The sequence below is a fragment of the Nannobrachium achirus genome (genome assembly GCF_963921795.1).
Source record: "Nannobrachium achirus genome assembly, contig: SCAFFOLD_191, whole genome shotgun sequence".
Lineage (NCBI taxonomy): Eukaryota > Metazoa > Chordata > Actinopteri > Myctophiformes > Myctophidae > Nannobrachium > Nannobrachium achirus.
This window is the reverse complement of record NW_027664532.1, coordinates 135,091-145,464: the sequence shown is the minus strand read 5'-3', so window position 1 is coordinate 145,464 and position 10,374 is coordinate 135,091.

The window sequence follows — 10,374 nt, the reverse complement described above, 5'->3', positions numbered from 1 at the left end:
ACCTAAGTTCAAATAAATGAAGTGGAGTAAAAGTTCAAATAAATGTAGTGGAGTAAAAGTAACATGTTTGGATCCGAGATGTAGTGGAGTAGAAATAAAAGTATTCAGAATTGGTTCACACTGGTAAGGTACAAATGGCCTATTTCAATTGTACTAAATAAATGTATTTACAACACCACCAGACATTTAGGCTCCAAGCTAATAGCTATATGATGAAACTTTAGACAGAATAATGTACATTTTATCACTTTTTTTTTTAAAAGGTATATGACACTGAGGTACAAAACTCCATGGCCTATTTGAGAAATGTCCAGCCTGCCCAGCCATTGGCGCAGTCTTCAGGAAGTCTTCAGGATTTCTCAGGCAATGTCCAGCCACAGATTCACTACAGACCAGCAGCTCAGACCCATCAGATCCCACCAGAACTGGGGAGATTGCAGGGGTAACAGTCAAATGAATTGTATTATATAGAGTAGCCTATATTATTGTTTGTATGTATGGTTAGCTGTTTTGCATTCTTAGGGTAAAAGTTTGGCTGGGGGGGAAGAGAGAGACCATGAATTTACCATAATATATTAGACACTATTTTCTTAGTTTGAAAATGTATTGGTGGTCACACAAATATTCAAATGTATTGCTAAATCACAGTCCTACAAGAAATGATAATTTTGTCTACATGCAGCCATTTGAACTATTTGCTCTAACATGTTTCCTTCCAGAGCATGTCCTAAGCGTTCTGGTCAAAGGACTGGCAGAGGAAGGTCGCCAAAAAATGTGGAGTTCAACTTCTGCCTGTTGCCAGAGAATACCAACACTACTCCAGTAGATGAGATAAAACTCTTGCAGGCAGGGCTTGGCAGAAGGAAACTTGCTATAGCTGATACTGCTGGTCATGATGAGGTACCATGTAGACTTATTACTGTTTTGGTTGTCATAGTCAAGGCAAATAGTGGACTGCAATTTTGATCTAAACATATTTAACACTAGGTACCATGTAACAGACTGAGGTTGAGCCGCAAGCTGCATATTGAAGTAATCTCTCTTGTTATGCACATAATGTAGATAGAAAGCGCTCTTGTGAAGGCGTATCCCCAGATGAAGTATATCACAGGAGACTGGATGCTCCATAAATCTACAGGTATGGGTATGAGTATTGAAGGCTTGTACTTCATTCTTTATGGCAAATCAAGCCCATACACCAAGAACAACTAGGATAGCATTTTCAAAAGGATTTGAATCACTTTCAGACATTCATTGTCTGTATTTACAGGCAGAGTTGGGTGTAACGCGTTACAAAGTAACGCGTTACTGTAATAATACTACTTTTTTCGGTAACGAGTAGTGTAACGGTACTACTCCTCCGAAATAGTAATAACACTACAAATACTGCCTGGTTGCGTTACTCGCTACTCGCTACTTTCGTGCTCCTGCTTCTGCCTTCAGCAGGAACCGATTGTAAACATCACCACTTGTCTTTTAGAACATTGGAACTGTCATTTCACTAAAATAACTATCCAGAGAAAAGGTAATCAAACACAAGTCAGTCAGTGCAGCAGGTCACGGTGACTATGACTTGCCTCAGTTGCCTGCAATCAACAGCAGCAGCCAGCAGGCACCCGACATTTGATAACAGTCACCCTTAGGCCTATAGATTAATAAAAAGACTAAATACAACAAAAACCCCAACTAAGGATATGTAGGCCTATAACATCAAGCTAAGAAATGAATTAGCCTACTTTAGGTAAAGTTTAGGAAGAGAGAGAGAAGAGGGGAAAAAAAGTCACACAGCAGGCAGCGCATAATACGGTGCGCAAACCCGACAGTTGCTTTAACAACCTAGATTAATATCCTACATGTGATACAATAACCCAAAACCCCGAAATAAGCAAGCCAAAGGAATGAATTAGCCTACTAATCCATGTAGGCTGAGAGAGAGAGAGAAAAGAGGAAAAAAAAGTCGCAAATGTGGCAGGCAGCGCATATACGGTGCGCAAACCCGACAGTTGCTTTAACAATCTAGATTAATATCCTACATGTGATACAATAACCCACAACCACGAAATAAGCAAGCCAAAGCAATGAATTAGCCTACTAATCCATGTAGGCTGAGAGAGATAGAGAGAGAGGGAAAGAGAGAACTCTGAGGACACGACAAGTGAACTCACTCTGACATGATGTCCTTGTGATGACAGAATAAATATAATCCTTAATCCTTATGCAAAAAACGTCGGTGATATCGCTCTTTTAAGCATGACGTTTCAGCAGCTATACAATCAGTTTGATACTGTTTGAACTATTTGAGTGTAGGCCTACACAGTAAATCAATCGCCTTGTTGGTCATTCTCCCCAGCTGCTGTGCTGCGCAGTGGTTAGGTCAGGGCCGGCGGCAGACCACAATGGATGAGGGTGCCTACAATGGCTGAGGGTGCTATGTTTTAAGTGAAGGATAGACTACCCATCTCAAATCGGCCAGGTGAAAACAAAAGGCTAAATTTGCATACCAATGGGAGTGTGTGCCAAACCTGTTGTGGCCAGCCAATGCTGATCTACTGTATTATAATGTAAATTTCGGGAATTACTGAGAGGTGGGGGTGCTCCCTCGCCAAAATGAGGGTGCACCCCTGGCCTGTAAAATCCATAGGAGCCAAATGGAATGAAATCTACTTAAACTTACTGACAATTGACAAACGGAACAGAACCATATATAGGCTATATAATGTCAGGTGGATAAATGAATAAACTCATGAATGTATGGCAGCTGTTTTTTTGCTGCACAATGGGAGTCCTAAATTACAACAAGGCACCAGAGGCTCCGAAATAATTACATTATCATTTTTATTTATTGTTTTTATTATTATTATTATTATTATTATTATTATTAAACTCATTCAAATGACCACCAGTAAGCCCTGGGACTCAATTCATTGAACAATATAATGCATTGTATTAGATATTATTGTATCTAATAAATATTAATATGTCTAATATATGTGTCCCAGCACCCCCAGCAGCCAGTCATTGCAATTTTTTTCATTTTCATTTTTTCATTTCATTTGAAAGCTGGGGATCATAGCTACAAAATGATATATTGGTTGTGGAGATTGACCCAACAGTTTTGAAGATATGGCTTATAGAATGATGCCATGCTGAAATAGGACTTTTGAGATATTCAAGTTTTAAATAAATTTCTAACCTGCAATGACCTGACTCCGCCACATGGGGCGCAATCTTCAATTCAATCTTCAATTCAAAGAAGCTTTATTGGCATGAGAACACAAACGTTTACACAGTGGTGGAAAAAGTACCAACATTTTATAATTAAGTAAAAGTATCAATTCTGCAATGTAGAATCACTCTGTTACAAGTAAAAGTCCAGAATTAAAAATGTACTTGAGTAAAAGTACAAAAGTATTGGTATCCAAATGTACTTAAAGTACCAAAAGTAAAAGTACAAAATGTTTGAAAATAGCAGATCTACAAGCTCACAACGCGTCGCACCGCAATGCGTTGTGAGCTTGTAGATCGGCTATTTTCAAATAGCCTTGGTATAACATAGGGCTAAAGTGGTTTATGTATGTTTTAAAATGTAGTTATTGCTCTCTAAAAAGATAATGCCACAACAGCATCTCAAGCATTATTGGGCTAAATGTAAAGACGCTACGCTGCGCCAACCGTGAATTCAACACAATCTGCTGTTACGCAGTTTAACCAATTTGCTACATACGTCTACACAAACGGTCAGATTACAAAGATAAATTGCTTATTGAAGGCTCACAGATGTCACCATAGGGTACGCTCCAGCAGAATGTCCCGTAATGATCGCATTATTTAATGAGGAGCATTTTAATCCGATCGGTCGTCGTTTCCTTAAAAAGGTATTAATGTATCTAAGTGCAGTACACCTCGCAACCGATGGGGTCGCATGGCTGAAAAACAACAGAAAATGGCATCTGATCGGATTAAAATGCAGTTTATTAAACAATACGAAAGATACGGGTAATTCTGCTTGAGCGTACCATACTGTGACATCTGTGAGACTTCAGTAAGCACGTTATCTTTGAAATATGAAGGTTTTTGTAGACGTACGTAGCAAATAGGATTAACTGCTCAACACGAGGTTGAAGTGAATGTATTACGTGCGCAACAGGGCTAACTGTACTAAATGTAGCATAATCAGTGTTTGTGTAACTTTAGTCAGAAGGATTATCTGACCTGATAATAAAACACAATCTACAGGCTTAACCGCCTCGCGTTGTGAGCTTGTAGAAGAGAGCAACAATAGAGTTGGGTCACGTTTTATTTGTTTATAGCCTGCAGCTAGCGCTGCAGCTAGCGCTAGCTAACGCTAGCTAGCGTTAGCCGTTAGCCACTCATAGCCAGTCAACCAGAATAGTCTACTCTAAAGTCAACTTTCCGACGGCGAGTGAACGATTGCATTCCATCCATGTTTTCTTGGCTGTCAATTTATTGTCCAAAAAAACAAACGCCCTGAACGTTAGAATTAGATAGTTTAGGACGACACTGATCTATTGCCATACCCAATGCTAAGCTAACTCAGTGACAAAGGAAGCTTCCGCACGCATACGTCACAGACGTCTCCAGGCCGCTCCAGGCAGGAACGGATCATTCACCAGCGTAGAAGAAGAAACAGCGGAAGAACGGCGGAAGAATAATAAATAAAATAATACACTAAATCATACATTACGTGGTTAATAATTGTTCATTTGGAACACACGTGGCATTAAATTAATGGGATAAATACTGTGGGTTGCATCGCTAAGTAATGGAGTCCCGATATTACCGCATTTGGCTACAAACGGCTAACAAAGGCTGGCTAGTTAGCATTTTAGCTAATATAAACTGGGAGGACTAACAGAATTATGTACCGATCTCTCACATTAATTAAAAAAAGTCTTATTTACATGCAGAGTTAAGCTCTGGCGTTTAAGTGAAATGTAGCCTAGATATTATGAGATGCTGTTGTGGCATTATCTTTTTAGAGAGCAAAAAAAAATAAAAAATCATTTTGGCTGTAGGGAATAATGACAGTCCCCGAGATGACTGGCTGCTGGGGGCGCTGGGCCACATATGTTGGCAATGCATCTCAGACTTTTTTTATGGAGTAACGCAAAAGTAGTGTAACGAGTAGTGTAACTAGTTACTTTCTCCATGGAGTAATGAAGTAGTGTAAGGCACTACTTTTTTCAAAGGTAATATGTAATATGTAGTGCACTACTTTTTAGAGTAACGGATCCCAACTCTGTTTACAGGGCATCATTTTCAAAGCACACTCACTAGATTCAGTTTACAGTACACATTATCGTTAATCATTATTTTATATCGCATCATTATTTCATGGTGCGCATCATTATTTCATGGTGCGGACATCAACATTGTACACGTTCTAGACCAGGGTGGGCAACTTTGATGATGGCGAGGGCCACTATTTCCACCTTCACTCCAGAGGGCCACATTGCATATTGCTACTTTCTACTAAGTCATTCTAGTATCTCATACAAAAGAAGCAAAAATAGCTGATCTACAAGCTCAAAACACATTGCGCTGCGATGCGTTTTGAGCTTGTAGATTGGCTATTTTTGCTTCTTTTAGATTGGAATCCTGTTTTTTTTATTTATTTTTTTATTATTGGAATCCTGAAATGTAACATTTTGATTTAATTTCAAACACATTTAGGTAAATACTCATGTTAACTTTATGAACTTAACTACAAATACATTGGACATAAAAAACATACATTTTAATACTACTATGCTATACTATATAGACTGAAGGAATTAAAGCGGGTCATGTTTGGAATTGTAAGAGCTGAAATCAATAATATATCAGTGTTCGGTATTAACCCGCGGGCTGCATTAAGTGAAGGTGGAGGCCGCATGTGGCCCCCGGGCCCCGAGTTGCCCATGTATGTTCTAGACGATTTGTTCAGTAATGTTTCGCTTCTCATGTCTTCATTATTAAGTTGTGCACTGTATTTTCAATCAAGGAGGAACTGGACAACGGAGGCTCACCTGTCTGATGCACACCATGGAGGGGTATACAGGCAAATACCTGAAGATGAATAGCAACAATGGAAAACATATGCTCTACATTGTTCCAATACAAAACAAGTTGGATACGTCCCCACTTTCTCCTGTTCCCAAATCCATCGACCAAGTTGGCGTTACCATGCCTCTTCAACCCCATAGACCTGATTGTGTTCCTGTAAGCTTCACTCTCTGATAAAGACCTTCTGTTTTTGATGAATTTTGTAGGTCAATATAGTTGTATCACCGCATTGTTTTACTATTATTACAAGGTACCTAACCAGGGTGATGATGAAACCTATGATTACGATGTTGAGGGAGTCACTGGAGAGACACTGCCGGATGTTGGTGACCAGCAGTTTGCATCTTTGTCTCTTGTAACTTCATGTGTCAATACAAGGTAATGCAACCTATTTTAATTTTGGTTTAATGTTCTGGACAGTTGATTGTAAAATTGAATATGACTATTTTATTTTTTGTAGGTTACCTGATCAGGAGCATGAGAGACACCAAAACTCAGGCCCAAGTCAGGGAGTTGAGAGGGCTGGCCCATTGATGACAACTATGGGCAAGTATTGAACTTTCTGTTTTGAAGTTCTTTTTCCGTACCTTTTTTAGGACTGTATATATGCTATTGTGTTGTATATGCTTCCGCTATTCTACACTAGCAGAAGACATGGCAGCTAGGCAGCAGGTGCACAAGGGAAAGTTCTCATCAAACCCCTGCAGGGAGCAGAGCTGACTGGCCCATGTTGTTTGATGACAAATGAGTGATTAACTGTTTAGTGTTGCTCTTGCTTATACACAAGCGCAGAACATGGCATTACATGCCTAGGGCTGTCACAATTATTACATAATCGTCTAATCGTGATTATTTGACATAATCGTGATTATTTTTCATAATCGTCAAAATCGTTTCCATGTTGAAAAATGTTCATATATTTTTAAGAAAGTCAAAAATAGTGGAAATAGCAGATCTACAAGCTCACGATGCGACGCGTTGTGAGCTTGTAGATCGGCTATTTCCACTATCAAAGTTATTTTTTAAGTAGTAAGTTGTCAAATATGTCAGTAATTTCTTTGTATATTCAGGTTATGTGTCATATCTACCATGTACAACTTCAAAGCCTAAAAGCCAAAACAGAAATGTAATTATCAACGACAAATACACAATTAAATCGTTAATCGCCAATTATTTGAGTGACAATTAATCGTCATGTAAAATGTCATATCGTGACAGCCCTATACATGCCTGCTATTGCAATAGGTGAATAGGACGATGCCTAAGCTCTTTATGAATTGCATTTTTTTACTGTACTCCAGGGAATAGCTGATGCTCTCTTGACACACCTGTGGTGGACATGCAAGGGGAATACAATGATACACCATATGTTAGAATTTGATTTCAATTACATAAGTCCTTGTTATTATAGCCACATGTATAATGCTGACTCAATGTTTTTAGATCGCTGGAAAATAGAAAAGGACCCCCACAACGTTGTTGCATTATTCAGGATCAACCTCCTTGAAAAGAAGCGAGATGAGCAGCCACTGAAAGCAATCTTGGATATCCATGATGATCTGCACTCTCAAAGCAGTAGCATAATCTCCTTTTACAGAGGAATAGATGTTGACTGGGCGAGACCCCTGCATTGCAAATTACATGGTAACTCCCTTACTTTTCCTCTCTTCATTGTTGTATGCAGGTGTAGTGGGCTTCTTTTTCTGATGTTGTATTTTGTCTGTTAACATTTTGATATTTCTTTCAGGTGATGAAGCGGTGGGAATTGATGCAACTCCCCACTTCTTGAGCGTTGCCATGTCAAAAGTGCAACACGGTTTTAACTTAAGCAGTGGTGTGTATCTATTTTTAACAACTAGTGTCACAGAAACTCTGAAATGTTGTGAAACTATCAGTGTTCCTCTCTTGTGTTCTTTTATTCCTCAGGCGTAACTGACATCAGCTTACTGTTTGAAGGGGAAGAGGACCACCTTATCCCCTCCACTTTGGGGGTCCTGGTGGACAGTGATCTGTTTCTTGTTGCTGGGAGAATCATCGGTCACAGCTTCTTGCATGACGCACCACAGCTCCATGGGCTGAGCAACACGGTGGTCCATCATCTTCTACATAATGACCGGGACACTGCGCCAGTAGAACTGGCAGATGTGCCAGATCTGGAAATTAGGGCCATCCTCCAAAAGGTAAATTTGAACCAAGTAAATATTAAGTGTGTCCACATTAATAAGTTAGTCTTCTAGTCAAGTGCTGTAGTCTGTTATTCTGTCTGACTCGATTATACCCTTTCTTATCCTGCCATTTTCATCTACACACCTATGTGTCTTAAAGCTTGATGGACATGCAGACCTCACAGAGGAGGAGACTGATGATGTCAACACAGTTGCTCGTGAATCCTAGGATCTTCCTCCCTTAAGCCCAACCAACCGAAGTTGGATGTTGCAATCACTGCTACAACGTGAGGTAAGAGGCCCTCTGGTGTGTTGAAAACAATAGGCTTTGTGCATATTTATACTAGGTTTCTAAAAGGTGGCATACCCGTTTCCTGTTCTGGGTCATTTCTCCATAGCTTAACTCGACTGGCCTGGCAGCAGAACTTAACTGGAACATACAAAGGATAATGTCATTTTATGCTCTTTGTGTTATTAAGGTGATTTGGCGTCGACAGAAACAGATCAAACAACTGAGACGGGGACTTAAAGACACCAAAGTCCTTGAGCTGCTCACTGGGAGACCAGATATTGTCCCACTGATGTTCCCACGGACTGCGGATGTTGCACCCAGTGCCCTGGTATGTGCCATGTTTGGTCAGTACATTTCAAGTGATTGAGAAGTTTTGCTGTGGTATCAATTTATTGTTTACACTGGATCCCAAGTCATTTACCTAACTTTAATATTTCTTGTGCAAGGCAGCAAAAGAACTAACTAATTGGACAGTATGACCACTGTTCTGCTTTACTGTATCAACTTATCAAATGTAGTTGTGATTTTCTGAAACTGTTTCCAATTTACAGATCATAAAACCCTGTATTTGCGTCTTCTAAGCTTTTAAATAGTTGATTAACAATGCCAGCAATTATGACTAATGGTAACATAGATAGATGGATGGATAGATAGATTCCTATTATCCCAAGGGGAAAAAACATGATTATATTAAAATAATCCATCAATACATTTTGCTTGTGTTATTGCCAGGCAATCCTAAGCCATGTTATTTGGCCAGGCGGAGCAGGGTTGGCCGATGACGGCGATGAAGATGTTCATCACCACCTCATAGACCGGACAACAGGATTTCTCCGCAGATTCATCCTGACAGGTAAAACGAACATATAACTGACCAGTTCACGTTATCCCAAATAATTAATAAATTATAATTAATCTCCGTTCTATTTCTCAGCATCTCCAGAGACACTCCGGCAGCTGTTGAAGTTCTGGGTGGGACGTGATGCCCCTTTACCTGGAATGAAGGTTGATGTCGGGAGGGGACTGTATTTAAAGAGGGGACTTTATTTAAACGCATTGTCTTGCTTCCAAACCCTTCATGTCCCAGGCCATTTCCAAATCTTTGAGGATTTTTGTGAGCACGTCACAAGCTGCATTGCAACTCATTACGCAATCTTCTGAAATCTGTAATAAAAGATTTTGTGAAAATATGTTTTATTTTTTTTATTTTTGCAGAGATACTCTAAACAGAACATTGTACTGCACTACAAAGCCAAGTGCAGTAATGGGAAAAGGGCTTTAAAAGTGTTTCAACTGGTCCGCCAAAGGAGACAGCAGTGTATAAGTGATAATAGACTAATTGTATAGCTGTTCTTGATTGTTATCCCTGAAATTAGAACTGCTAATTTGACCTTTGGGATACACAAATGAGTCGGTGACCAAAAGTGTAGTTACTGCACTTTGGCTCTGTAGCAAAATGTTTTGTTGTGGGCACGGAAGACACAAGTATTATGCCATCTAGTTTTAGTCACATACAGTTAATTAAGATTTTATTTGTTTTTACTTACTTGATCCAGATGTTGACAAACATTGTGTCCAGACAATTTCATGTTGCTACCAGAGGATCAATACCAGAACAGTTGTACAATGTATGTTTTATTTTAAAAGTACTACTTAATTCCGTTTAACTGCATCAACACGAATAAAGTGTTTGTCTGCAGTTGATTGAGTTGTCATGTCTGCCTTCAATGACAAAACATGTGTCTGAACTCTGAATGTGTTGGGTGTAGTCAAGTCTAGCCAAATTATAAGTCAGATCAAGGAGTCTCGTCCACATTAACCACAGGGTGGCGCTGTATGTTTACTAGCAAT